Below are 14,888 nucleotides of genomic sequence, written 5' to 3'. Positions count from 1 at the left end.
TCTGTTTTGAAACAATTTAGCACAGTTTTTACATTAAAAAAAAAAAAAGTTATTGAAGTTAGTAAATGATTAAAAGTCTTGCTTCACCTACCCTGGTCTCCTTGCCATTGCAGATATGTTACTAGCAGGACCCTAGCTATTTAATCTGAGAGTTATTGATAGCCAAATACATAAGAAACCCCACAGCAATGATTGCTGAGTAGGTACAGCAAGCCCAGCCTTTCAGTCCGCTTGGCAAAACAATAAAGCAACTATCACAGACTGCAGAACTTTCAGCTAGGAGAGCCCTGTTTAATCTACTGGAAAAAGACATAATGAGATGCAGCACTTGGAAGCTCAATTTAGATAAATCAGACTAGAAACAGGCACACCTTTATTACAGCGAGAAGAACGCACTGCTGCAACCATCCACCTAAGGACACCTCTAACACTCCATCACATCAAGTGTTTAACGCTGACGTGTGCGACACAGCTCAAAGAGAAATTCAGACCTAACGCCGTAATTCCTAGATGAGGCTCTGTCTCTTGCACCATGCTCCAGCTCAGGTTAGATGATCACAAATGGGTCCCTCTTGACCTTAAAGATTTACAGTGACACTTCCAATAACGGTAAAAGTGCCTTCAAGCAGTTGTGGCTCTGCACAATCCAGAGAGACTGCAAACTGCATGGTGCTTTCGTGCCAGTAGCCCGTGTCATTCTCATCCCACACAAACTGTCTGAGGGCCATTGGCAAGAGCCCTGCTGGACAGATGGCATTTGAGAACCAAATTTATTCTCTCACCTCTGGGTTGGCAGCAACTGAAAGAACTGTAAAAGTCCTCATACACCTCAGAGAGGCAGCTTTCCCTCAAAACATCAGCTGTCTGACAGTGTCAGGGACTTTGTAATGAAAAATAATAATAGTAATTGTTCTAATCCACATTTCCTGGTGGATAGTCACTACCACAGGGTCTTTATAAAAATGGCACAGCAGGAAAAGCAAAAAAATTCTCCCTAAATAACGAAGCAATTTAAAAATAGTTAATCCTGGAAACACTCTCAAAAGATTAGCCGTGGCTCAACAAACTTTAAAGATGATCATTTCTAATTTAATTTGAAGTTGAACATCCTCGTGTAATAATGGCAAAGATGAAGGACTATTAGGGAATAATCTTGTTTACGGATCAGTGAACTCAGAAAATTGCCAAGGCACTGTGAAACATATTCCTTATTCACACCTCATAATTAACTGACTGCTCTGCAGAGACAAGATGCTGCAATATTAAAGTCACTGCTGTTATTAGAAAGCTGTTCATTTGGACTGGGATGCTGCTGGGGGTTCTCGCTTGGCTCTGGCATTTGCAAGCTCCCTGGAGACAGCACCCTGAGCACATTGGAGGAGCAGACTCACAAAGTGTAATGAAGGGCAGAGAAAGCCTACAACGAAAGCATGGCTTTGCCCAGAAAAAACCTCTCTCTCCTTTCCTTGTGCCATCTGGGAACGCATCTCTCCTACAGGCAACAGAAAGAAAAAAAACCCACAGTTCCTTTAATTAATTCACACTGAAAGGTACTTTTGGTGGAGTCAAGAGGCCAAAACAGGTCAAAGTAAATACTGTGATAAACAGTGACATGCAGGCCCTAGGACTGCAGCTATCATAGCTTGGGCTGTTGAGATGTTCCTACACAAAGACAGCAAAAGCTGAAACTTTCAGCCTGTACGAAAAGGTAAGGAAGGGACACAACAGGCTCTGTCTTCAGGAAATCAAGAGAGAAACTGTTGGTTTACTAGCAAAACAGGAAAGCTTTGCTGAGGTAGATGTGCTTAAGGTTCGGGAAATCCTGGATTTAAGCCTCTGCTTTACGAATTCTTCATGAATTTGCGTGAACAGTGGGAACTGCTGCCTTTAGGCATAGCGAGGTGGGAGCACAACCACATTGAGGTGGAGGGGAACAGTGAGTGAGTGAGAGTGAGGCCCAGATGCAGCAGCTATGGAGTCTGACAGTGTTCCCTCCAGGCCTGAAAGCAGCCAGGCTGAGTTCAGTGCCTCACTCCACCTTTTTCCCTCTAATGGGAACAGGCTGGATGCTCTCCAGCCACAGAATTCAAAACACGCTCATAAAAGATACTCATATTTTCCGTTCAGGTTTTTTACTGTACATCTCATTTATCTACACAGACTGCCATGCCTGCAGTCTGAACAAAAGAATAAATAATAATAATAATAAAAAAAAAAAGGTGGTGGCATAAATCAGCACTGAAAATGCAACTTGTGAATAGTACAAGGATCCAGCAGATTTATAAAGAAACAGAACAGAAACAACAAGCAATAACAGACTCAATAAAACTAGAACGTGCTCCTGCATCTGGAGCCCTGTGTGTTATTCTGAAATCTCCCTCTTTTTCTGCACAATTTTCAAAGGATCAAGAGGGACACAGAAAAAGCTAATAAGGCTTTGAGGTAGCTTTTGCAAAAAGGAGATATGCAACAGAACAGGACTGTCCAGCATGGAAAAGGTAAGGATAGCATAAAATAACTAAAAGGTATAGTGAACCAGAAGAATTACTTTTTACTTCTTAACCCAATGAAATTACCAGTTTTCAAGCAAAGGGAAAGACTTTTTCAGAGTGCATGCAATCAAATCACAGAACTCTTTTTGATGAGATGTCACCAAAGTCAGGAGAGAAATAGATCTAAAAAGAGAATTAAGCAATTCCACGGAGGACAGACCTATGGAGAGTCTGAAACAGTGTTCCAGATAAAGCCTCCATGTCCACAGGGTCTAAATCACTGACTGGCACATCTTCAAAGCATACGGTGAGAAAAGATAACCCTGTACTGGCCTCTTTCCCATTCGTTTCTTTTCTGTAAGCTTCTAGTAACGATCACAGTCAGAAAATACATACTAGAGGTAGACTGGGTGTTTCTATTACGTCGAATAGATTGATGTGAGTTCAATAGACAAATCTGAATGTAAAGGGAGTTCTAATAATTTTTTTTCCAAGGAAATGAAAAAATGCCTTCTGGATGGAAAGTTATTCATCATCTCCAAAAGAACACATAGGCAACGAGCAGAGGAATTTCATATTCCATGTTGTGCAATTCCATGATGGAGTTACCAGTCAGGATCAGGGTGATGGCAGTGAATCCACAGTACGCCAGCCAAGCTCAGTAAAGGAATGCTGTTCTGTAAAGGAGAGACTAGAAATTCTAGGCTGGCATTAACAGCCACTCAAGACTCAGGCCTGGTAACAGCTTTCTGAAGATGAAAATTCCTGATGCTTGTACCAAAAAAGCTTGTACTCTAAGCAATTCATTTGCTGAAATAAATGTGCGACATAATTAACTCCAAAGAGAAGGGGGGAGAAAAGGGAGAACAACAATCGGTGAATAGAGCTTATTACCAAAATACAAATGCTTCAGACATTCACAGATAACTCACAAGCACAGCAGTGATATGAACTGCTTTCATGAGATTAGGCTGAGGTTATTGTTAAATGCAATTAAATCAAGCAAAGTCAAAATATTGCAAGAGAACAAAGTACATAGTTTTACAGCAGCTTTTGTAGAAATTCCTAGCAGCTTACAAAAACAATACATGTAATTGGGGGTGAATGATCACACAAATCTGCATGTTGTGGGAGAGAAATACAAGCACTGTTTCCTCTCTCTTCCATCCTTGACTGATAATTACTCTTTCCCTGATCTTTATGTTCATCAGTCAATACAGTCTTTGCCTCCATGGAAAACAGACATAAAAATAGGTTTTTTTCTTCCAATTTTCCTCTTCTATTCTGAAATCCCAACAGGCTTGTTGTCATCTTTCACAGACTGGAAGGAATTGTATTATATTCCATAGTTTCTGTACTAGTACAATCAAAGCGCAAACCACAGTTAGTTTCATATTTTCTCCTCGCTCTACAGCTGATTTGCAAGAATAAGAGATCTGTCGGTCATAAAAGGAGAGATTTTAGCAAACTTTTAGTCTCCAGCCACGAAACAGAGGGCCTACAGCAAACACAGGCACGAAAGCTTTAAACAGAGGGAACAACTGCATTATCTAGATGGTAAAAGAATGACACCTCAAGCCAACCAAACCTAATTTTAAGAAAGGAGGTTTCAAAAAGAACAATCCCCAGCACACGCTTCAGTGGAAGATTTTCTTCTAAGCATTCTCGTGATGAGCTGCAGCAGGTAATGAGTGCAAAAAGCAAAGCAGAGCTCTGCCAGATGCCATCGGACCTGTCTGACTCGGGGGCAGACAATGGACAGCAGTGCTCCTGTAACGTCGCGCGCAAGTGCTGTCTTTCAGGGCTCCTTTCAGCCATTATCTGAATTTCAGCACGGATGTTTGGGAATGTGGAATGCATTTACAAGCATCCCTTCTGCCCTACAGCTTCCTGGACATTCCCCCTCTGGAAACTGCTTAAAAGAATAGCTTAAAAAAAAAAAATAATAATCTGCATTTCAAAGGTCTGCAGGCAGGAGAGAAATTCTGTGCTCCAGCATTTCAAAGTATAGGATTAAGGTTTCTAATGCACTAGTTGGAAAAAGATATTGGGATAAATGAATTAAAATGTGAAAGTGGATTTGCTACTCTTCTTCTTTAGATTGAGATGAAGATTAAGTTTCTAGCCAGGGAAGGATCTATTCATCCTGGAAAGCATACAGGGAAGATGAGAGAAGCTTTAGACACGCAAACAGATTTTGTCTTTTTAAACCAAACATTAAATCTCAACAACTACTTCACATTGAAAGTCAAAGTAACCCTTGCCACATCTAAATCCATCCACCAAAAGTCAAATTTGATGGGATTGGTATCCTCACAGTTTTGAGCAAATGACTGCACATATCAGAGCCTGTGAAAACCTAAAGCCATGAAGCTTAGCCCACAGAGTCCCACTGTTCTTCACTTAACACATGCCATGATATCAGGTTCTTGAAGAGGGCATAGAACGGTTCAGAAAGAGCCAGACATAAAAGATGTAGAAAGGTACAACTGAATCTGTTAATCCTGAGAGCAGCCCAAAAGTTTTCCTTCATGTTCAAGCATCTGGAAGTCAAAGATGGAAATGAGAAACTGTACAGCAATATTAGGTCCGGGTAAATGTCTGCAATAATCTGCATTTCACCTAATCTTTATGGATTTTGTTTCTTTTCTTGTTGTTATTATTTTCTGTTGACTGGAATACCATTCTGTGTCAAGCCACCCCAGATTTACTGGAAGAAAAAGGACCTGGCAAGTCAGTAAGGTTTTTCCGTTTCTCAAGTCTCTGGTAATTCCTTGACACCAGTTTACAGGGCTTTCAGAGATGGGCATGTAGTATTTCAAACACTAATTTAATTGAGACTGCCATCAATTGTGAATAGAAAGGCAGTCCCGTAAGGAGGGAGAATGAACAGAGTCTGCTGTGAGTCAGTCTGGAACACAAGGGCTGCACCCACAGATTAGGCATTTTCAATTAGCAACACAGGGAACAGAACAGGCATCGATGCACCACTAAGAGACTTCAACTGCGGGGTTTCAATACCAGACAAAAAAGCCTGCTCCCTCTGTGCAGGGATAAACAAGGGCTCAGCATCGTTCAGAAGACAGAGAAGAAAAAAGACAAACTGAAACGTGGCTGTTAGCTCATCTCCCTGATCCTGTCTTGCTCTGTCTGGTTCTTTGTCTCAGGGAAATTTTCCACTCCTGAATTCATAAAAGTGGATTTCCATGGACTTAATGAAAGTCCATCTGAAAAGTCTTCCTTAAAATAAATAAATAAACCAGCTGGCAGATGTTAAGTCATCAACTGCAAAAACTAACATCCGTCTCAGTTTTGTCCTCCATTCTGACATTTAATGCACGCAAAGCCAAACTACTTAGGTTTACTTCTGCTCACTGAAATAAACAGAGCCTCTTGAGCACTGTTGCACGCTAATAATCCCAAGAATATTATTTACTTTTCACTTCCTTCTTGAAAGGGTTTAAAAAAAGGAAGAGAGGTTTCATTCCATACTGCAAGACAAAATCCTCTATCCAGAATAGCAGCTAAAGTGATCTAATGAAGGAAGAAAAACTTAAAACCAAGCCTCTTCTATTCTGCTGGCTGCATGCAAAAAGTGCCTCCTTTCCACAAGCAATGCCAGCAGTGCAACTAGTTATGGCTCCATGCCACTGCAAGTGCCTCAGAGCTGCTATTGGCTTTGCATGGTTCTGTGTGCTCCCTCTCTCCCAGGAAAATACCCTGATTTCAATACAGGGCTGAGAACCAAACCCACACGGATGAAGAGATGAGGTCAAAAAGAAAGCAGGCTTTGCAGCCCCTGGAGCAGAAATGCAAAAGGGAGGAGATAGGTACAGAGACAGTGTCCATTTGGACACGGGGGCCCAAGATGATCAGGGGACTGGAGCACTTCCCATATGAAGAGAGGCTGAGGGAGCTGGGCTTGTTCAGCCTGGAGAAAAGAAGGCTGCAGGGTGACCTCATTGCAGCCTTTCACTACCTAAAGGGAGCCTACAAACAGGAGGGAATCAACTCTTTGAAAGGGTAGATAACTGCAGGACGAGGGGAAATGGTTTTAAGTTGAAGGAGGGAAGATTTAGGTTGGATGTCAGGGGGAAGTTCTTTACAGAGAGTGGTGAAGGTGCTGGAACAGGCTGCCCAGAGAGGTTGTGGATGCCCCGTCCCTGGAGGTGTTCAAGGCCAGGTTGGATGGGGCCCTGGGCAGCCTGATCTAGTATTAAATGGGGAGGTTGGTGGCCCTGCCTGTGGCAGGGGGTTGGAAATTCATGATTCTTGAGGTCCCTTCCAAGCCTGGCCATTCTGTGATTCTGTGAAGAGGAAAGCTCCAGAGTGACCCTATCATTTAGCTGGGCAAAGCTCCAGCAGCAGGAACCTGCAAGCTGGGAGAAGTGGGGAGCACATGTAGGATGCAACGCACAGTACAGGGACATCTGCAATGGGGAAGGATCCTCCAGTCAACTGGGCAAAGAGTCAGGCTGGGAACACAGGAAGGATCCCAGGAGGGGAGGTTTTTCACAGCAACTTTGGGGCAAAGCAACATGATCCAAACAGCAAAGCCTGGAAGCAACTAAATGATAAGGTGAAGAAAACAAGGGGAGATGACAGTGGGATGGAATAGACAGGGCAGAATAACAGAAGAGGGATGGGGCTGCCAGAAAAAGCCATGTGTACCAGGGTTTATCCCTCTTTAGAGTCGGGAAGGGAACATCGTGTCATCATGATGTCTGATCTCTGCCAACAAAGACACAAAGATCTGAGGGAAAAAGTCCCCTGTTTCCTCTAGTACTCCCTCCTATAGAGCACAACTTACTGCTGCCATCAGTTTGTCTGCTCCAGTAGCAGATGTCGATGAGGTGGATCCATAGTTTTCAATCCAACTGTTCATACCCTTGTGGCAACCCTCTGAAAACTGTTTACTCACTTTCCTTGTTTTTTTTCCCGAAAGCAAAGAAACAGGACATCCAGAAATTATGCCAAGAGTAATTTAAAGGTTACAGATTGAAGCAACAATTGGTGAGGAAATATTGTACTTGGTAGTTTGTACACAGAGAAATAATCAAAAAGAAGTTAATCTTTCTCAGAACAGGCCTTAATATGATATAAACAGGGCATGGAGCCATGCTTTGGACAAGGAAGAAACAAAATATTGAACAGTTGCTCATTAAGCGAGCACCAGCCATTCTGGGCACTCAGTAGAGATGGATCATGCAGAAAAAATGGCACGTGATCGTGCAATTAAAAACTGTCATAGAATGGCCCAGGTTGGAAGGGACCTCAAGGATTACCAAAATTGCAAGCCCCCTGCCACAGGCAGAGTTGCCAACTGCTAGATCAAGCACTAGATTAGATTGCCCAGGGCCTCATCCAATCTGGCCTTGAACACCCCCAGGGATGGGGCATCCACAGCCTCTCTAGGCAGCCTGTTCCAGCACATCACCACTGTCTCTGTAAAGAAACTTCCCCCAACATCTAATCTAAATTTCCCCTCCTTTAGTTTAAAACCATTCCTCTTGTATTCTTCCCCATGTCTTAATATATCTTCTTGTGTGTGTGTGTGTGTGTGTGTGTGTGTGTGTGTGTGCAGCATTAGTGATCATCACACCAAGGCAGTGCTGTTTTGAAGTAAACTTTAGTTAGCAATAAATGACTTCAATTACTTGTACTGAGGTAGCAGTTGCAGATTTGCAAGATTAAGACACACAAAGCCACAAGCATGCAGAAGAGAGACATTCCTTAGACTGACCTAAGAAATTTACATCTTAAAACAACAATCACACCAAACAAATAAATGGAGGTAGAAAGGAAACATGCATCACTGTGCCTCATTTTCTAGCACTCACAGTGGGAACAATTTTCCCAAGATTATGCAAGGGTTCTGTGGAAGACAGTCACAAATCAGAGCACTGAAATCCCAGGCTGAATCCAAGGCTTTAAGACACTGACTTTGCATGTACTCCTAGGCTCTAATAAAGACTTCCAGTGGCCTCTGGTACTATTTGAGCATGACAGTATTATTGTTGGCTATAAACAAAGAAGAAGAACAAGATTCACATGGTACAGTTAGGGAACATTTCCTGAAAGGACAGGACATGGACACAGCAGTAGCTACAGCTCAGACTCACAATGGAAAAATGTTCTAAAGGAATGAGTACAGAGAAAAGCACACTGCTGGTCAAATCCACCCCTGCAATACACCTCCCCTAAGGGGTCTGAATTTCATTCACAACTTAAGCTTACCAAATAGCAAGAATGGCAGAGCACTAGCAAGCCTCCTACAACTAAAAAAAGCTTGCAAACCATACAAGAAGCAGCCCCCAGCTACCAAGGTAACGATGGTGCTTATCTAATCTGTTCTTTCAGCACATTCAGTGCCTTCTCAGGTCTTGGGACTCCTGCTTGTCTTTTGGGGTAAAGTTTGATTTTAAACCACAATCCCCACACCCCTTCCCACCCAAAAAAATTCAACACACGGCCAGTGACCATTCAGCACTTCTCTCTCCTTTTGCACAGAGACAGTCTAACACCAAACGTTGTTCTGAGCATCACAGACCGTGAGATTACTCATTTCTTTTAAAAAACAGAGCCCTCAGGAAATCACCACTAAGACAGGAAAGAAATGAAAAGCCTAGGCTTAAAGTTCCAGGTTATTCATTATGCTTTCTTGAGAACAAAATCATTTTGATTGCCAGATTCCCAGGCCCTTACCACCACAGACTGAATTCTAAACCAGGTCACCGTCTTCAGGGTTCTCTACCAACTATTCTGGCAGTGTTTGCAAAGTCAGGCCATATCAAGTATCCAGCCTCCTCTTTTGTTGTATGTTCACAAGGTAAAAATAATAGTTAGGTCTTAGCATTTTGTAAGAAGTATGCAGTGCTCTTTACTTGCTGTGCTTTGTGTATGAGTGCAATCATCGCTACCTTCAGGTCACACGAGCACAAGAACGGCTTTCTAAAGTTTAAGAAAGCTGTAAGAAATCTAACAGAAAATGTCCTCCTAGCACTCCTGTACCCCAGGCAATTTCATATTCTAAGTCATGGCTTGATATAAAGCTCTAACAAATTCAAGAAAATTCCAAGTTTGCAAGAGAGATATCCTGTGAAACCCAGGATCAATGCATCTGTGAAACCCACTACACTATTCTGTCTGTATTAGCTATGAATCTAGGACTGCATTGCAAGGAGAAGCATTAGAAATGCAGCTGAGATTTCTGCTTTTTCAAGAGAGACTTCATGTTAAAGCAGAGATGTGCTATACTACAAAAGTAGCTTTAAAAATATAATAAAAGTAATCACTACTCAAGAATTAGAAAAAGTCATTCTGTTAGCACCCAGTGGGGAAAGAGCCAAACGAAATTCATGCAATTTCTACCCAGTTGCAGGTCACATATGCCTCTCCCTCTACTCTTTCATGTTGGTGGACAGCATCTGTTTCAGCTCAAGAACAGAACACGCACACTGTGCTGGGACGTGGGGAAGATACATTATGACCTCAACATACTTTCCCTCATACTATATCAATCTTCAGGCCAGCAAAGCCATCTCTGGAATGCACCATGTTCTGCACAGTGTTTCCATTCCCCTTCCCCTACTCCTGCAAAAGGAAACAACATTGCTGATGGTTTAGTCATCAGGTCACATTTATCCCTGCTACAGCCTTAAGGGACTTCATTGAATTTTACATCAATGGGCTTTCTGTCCAGATCCTACAGTGCTAACACGCAGTGAGCTCCCTCGATCTCTTTTGCACATATGCAGAGATATGAAGTGACACTGTTGGGCACAGCTCCAAGTACATCCCTTCTTGTTCTGTCATTTGGCAAGAAAGTAAAAAAGACACACACACACAAAAAAAATAAACTAATGTAATGGTTTGACTACGCAGAAAATGAACATACTAAAAATTGGTCTATTGTCAATTCTAAGGGAAGAGTTACCAACAGCATATGCAATAAAGATCAGTTTTTAGATGATCAAAGAGAAACACAGATTTCTATTTCAAAAGCATGCAAGTTACTGAGAAGTCTTATCTTTCAAGAATGCCCATATCTTTGACTGTGGCCCAACTACAGACTCAGAAAGCTCAAAACCATCAAGGTGGCTAAGAGATATGAGAGGGAGGTCACAGACTAAACATTTAGCAGTGGTGAGTGTGAGGCATCTGTGAAGTGACAAAACTGTAACTATACTACATGGTTTTGGAATAATAATGGGGAAAAATAGTCAAAAAATAATTCCCAGTTTTCATTTATCAATGAGTTCAAGAAATCAAGAAAAAGAATGACTAAATATGTACACAACTTTCAGAAGGAACTATGACAACTTGTTGCTTTACACATACCAGTCTCATTAAATGCATCAGAGTAACACTATGGTGTGCAATGAGGTACTGATATTGTTTGATAACCGGATTCTGCTCTCGTAAGACCCCACCTGGAACACTGCATCCAGAGCTTGCAAACTAAGACAGACGTGGGCCTGCTACAGTAACTGCTAAAGCATCTCTCCCATGAAGAAATGCTGAGAAATATGGCATTATTTAGCCTGGAAAAGGCTCTGGGGAGACCTCACAGAGGTCTCTGAGCCTGTAAAGGAGGCCAAAAAAATCATGGGAAGAGAATCTTTACCCAAGGGGTAATGGTTTAAACTAAAAAGGGGTAGGTTTAGATTAGATATTAGGAGGAAATTATTTCCTCAGATTGCGACGAGGCACAGCAACAGGCTGCTATAGAGACTGTGGGTACCCCATCACTGGAGGTGTCCAAGGCCAACCTGGATGTGCACCTGGGCAGCCTGATCTAGTGGTAGGTGTTCCTGCCCACAGAAGGGGTGCTGGAATTGGATGGGCTTTAAAATCCTTTCTAACTAACCCAAACCATTCTGTGATTCTATGCCATACAATCATATTCTTTCACCGTAGTGAAAGCACTGAAGTTCTGGCTTCATCCTAAACAGAAGGTTGATGTGAAAGTTCCTCTCATCTGTTCTGTGTTTGCATCACGCAGGAGGACATGCGTAGTCACTAGCCTCTTTCAGGCCTTGAAACTCAGGCAGCCTGATCAAACTGATAAGAGATCTTAAGTTACTCTGTTTCAGCAGTACATGCCAACAACCCCCTAAATTGTAATAAATCATGGTGATAAAACCTGCAGTTTCACCCAGCCTAACTCATTCCTTACTTCTGAATGTACCCAGAGCTGCAACCCACGCATTCACAGAGACATCTCCCTGCACCAAGAATTTACATAACTAACTCCAGTTACTGCTAATTAGAATGCCTCAACTCCTCCATTAGCTTTTTCCGTATCTTTCAGTTAGCTTTAATAGGAGGGTACACATCGTCAATTATTATTAAATAGAAATCTAATTGGCCACATTACAAGTGAGCTGAAAGAATAGAATAAAATAGTTGCACACTGCTTAAGCTAGAAAACAGCTTACAATCAAGCAGCTTGGTGCACTATGTAAGACACTTGAAGCAATCTGACCACCTCCAATCAGTCTTCCAGTTCTCGAGTTTCTAAAAATCTTTTCCCTTCCCTGTTGCTGTGAGATCTACACAAATCAGGGAAACATCAATGACAGAGACTAAATCGTGTAATTAATTCTGCATGTTTGACAGCAATTTCAATTTTTTTCCCTTCCTATCTTTTTTTTAGTGATAGCAAGGATTTCCTGATTTACTATTCCACTCCCCAAAGATGGATTGCCTGTTAGCAGAGTAATTGCTTTGCCTGCTTCCTATTTCACAACATATAATATTCCAATAGCTCTAGAGAAAGACTGCATACAGTAAGTATTTAAACTAGTTTAATCCATCCTGTGACAGAAGTCAGCAAATGGAATTAAGGGGAGGACCACAGCCGCATGAGTAGGTAGTGGTTCCCTGATCTCCAGGTGATGTGGATGACATTTTGAGGTGCTTAGCTGCAATATATTTAATCTTTGCAGTTCCATACAACTGCAAGTGCACACCACGGGGTTAGTACTTGAGAAGATCTCTTGAAAACACTGCATCTGTTTGATCCATTTAAGGAACAAATGCTGTAGCAGCACATTTATTTTTTAAGAGTAACTAGTAAACGTTGACAGTAGACACACAGGCACTGGTCAGATTGTCCAGGCTGTCCTTTTGCACATACAGTGCAATTCCAACAAGAAAATATTATCTGGCTCAGTACTGCTTTCAGAGAATTGAAAACATAATAACTCTCAGGAACAGCCAAACCAAGAGCAAAGCAGTCCCTCATTCCTGTAAGCCTGAGAGCAGAGAAGTTCTCAACTGGAACTCTGCACATACAAATATTAGAAGAATCACAGAATGGCCTGGGTTGGAAGGGACCTCAAGGATCATGAAGCACCAATCCTCCTGCCACATGCAGGGCTACTAACTGCCCCATTTAATGCTAGATCAGGCTGCCCAGGTCCACATCCAGCTTGGCCTTGGACACTACCAGTGATGAGGCACCCACCATTTCTATGGGCAGCCTGTTCCGGCACCTCACCGTTCTCTTGGTAAAGAACTTCCCCCTGACATCTGACCTAGAACCCAGGGACACAGCATCACAGCGGCATCCCCAGGCTTTCTAGCAGAGCTCTCAGGCAGCTATCACACAAACATGCCACATCCAGCTTCTCTCTCAGCCACTGGGCCCAAGCCAGCTCCACTCCAGGCATTCCTCAGCGAGCTGTCATGCAATGGGTCATCATAAGAGTGCTGTGCACTGTCACTTGAAAAGAGGAGCCGAGAGGCTTCTACCATGAGAGCCTCTTTTGAGAAAGAAAACAGCTATGTACACACACAGCTCAATTTGCCGCGTGCAGAAATCCTTTCCAACACTTTAAGAAGCAGCTGCTGAAAAGGAAACAACAGTTGGCATCATGGGCAAACACCCTCTGAAGCCATTCCATACGCACTGTCCACACAGTGCAACTTCCGCAACCCTCTCCTGAATCCAGAACACCAGAGACTTTTCCCAGGAGCAAGAAAGGAATGCTCCCAAAAAGGGCAGAAGGACGGTGTCTGGAAAAGGTATAAAGCAAAGATGGGGAGACAGGAACAATACTAGGAAAGAAAGAAACAGTGGTAAAAGATACAAAGAACAAGATGACGGAGTAAGACAGGAGGTATTTCTTACAGCGACAGTCTCCAGCACAGTATCTGTCAGGGAAAATGACAAAGAAATACAAAGAGAATTAATGCACTTAAAGAAATAGGGAAAGAACAAAAGTCAGGAATAGCAGCTGCCCCAGTGTCTGTGCTCAGATTACTCTTCCCCATCACATACTAAACTTCGGAGGCAAGATGTTCCAAGAGGTATTCAGACTGCCTGTTCTGGCCCGGCCTATCAGAATGAACAGGGGTTATCTGTGTTTATTTAATAGTTCTACTCATTTGGGAATACAGGAGAAGAAATGAAAACAAACAAAAAAACTCAGTACACATTTCAGAAGCTGTTCCCAGTACCAGAGGAGTCTGGGTGTCGGAGCAGCTGGCAGTGAGCCACCCTGAGAAGACAACTTCCTCATCATCCTTCTGTCATGGGTTCCCACACAGAGAGGCAACACAGCCAAACCCACTTCTCTCCTTGTTAAAAACAAAGCCAAGAACACAACTACACATAAGTCAGACCCATCAGACTAAACACCAGGACGATCAGTCTGTGTCTTAGCAGCTCTCAAGTGGGCTGAACCATTTAACCTAAATATAGAGCAAACAGATTCTGCAATGAGAAGGAAAGGACTGCATGTAACAGCCTGTACACCATCCATACTGATGCAGCAAGAAGATTAAACAAATACAGAACTGCAGCAGATAATTTCTCATCTATTCCAGGAATAAAACACTTTCTACAAGAAGTAGGTAGCGTGGGGCAATTCATTACTACAGTCTCCAAAAAGTAAATCATATTGTGACTATTTTGTAGCTAAAGCCAAATATCAGCAGTAAAGCTGCTGCTAAGTATGCTGAAGCTAAAACCTGCTGTTTGCTCACTGTAGCTGTAGTGCTATTCAAATTGAGCAAGGGCACCAAGCACAGCTCCAAGGCAAAGAATGGCCCTGAGTTCAGAGAGTACTTTCTTCCCAAGTGAGATGCACAATTAATATGTTGAGAACTGCTAGACACACTGACTATAAAAATCACTCTGCTGTCGCCTGAGCCCCGCTTTCATCATTAGGTGCAAGCTCACAGGTGTAAGGCAAGAGTGGGCATCACCATTACTCTCATATGCACACATTTATAAACACGTAGAAATTATATCCTCAAATGTGTACTGAGAGATACACAGCACCCAAAGCGAGGCAAGTGCTGCTGTACACATGCACACATTCCTACTTTTCACATTCAAGCTAGCATTACAATTCTGACTTTACCCATGAAGATGTTGGGAAGGAG

The 14,888-nt window shown here is 42.5% G+C and overlaps 1 protein-coding gene across 2 annotated transcripts in view; it reads right to left on the bottom strand.

The window, feature by feature from the left end:
* The window catches only part of TMTC1 (transmembrane O-mannosyltransferase targeting cadherins 1), a 151,514-nt gene that overhangs the window by 116,679 nt on the left and 19,947 nt on the right, over positions 1 to 14,888 (bottom strand). The gene's annotated exons all lie outside the window — the stretch shown is intronic.

The sequence above is a fragment of the Lagopus leucura genome, unplaced genomic scaffold, assembly GCF_019238085.1.
Source record: "Lagopus leucura isolate 7727_CA_CO unplaced genomic scaffold, USGS_WTPT01 Super-Scaffold_100159, whole genome shotgun sequence".
NCBI lineage: Eukaryota > Metazoa > Chordata > Aves > Galliformes > Phasianidae > Lagopus > Lagopus leucura.
The sequence above is the reverse complement of the archived record's forward strand: the minus strand, read 5'-3'. Positions and strand labels throughout refer to the sequence as shown.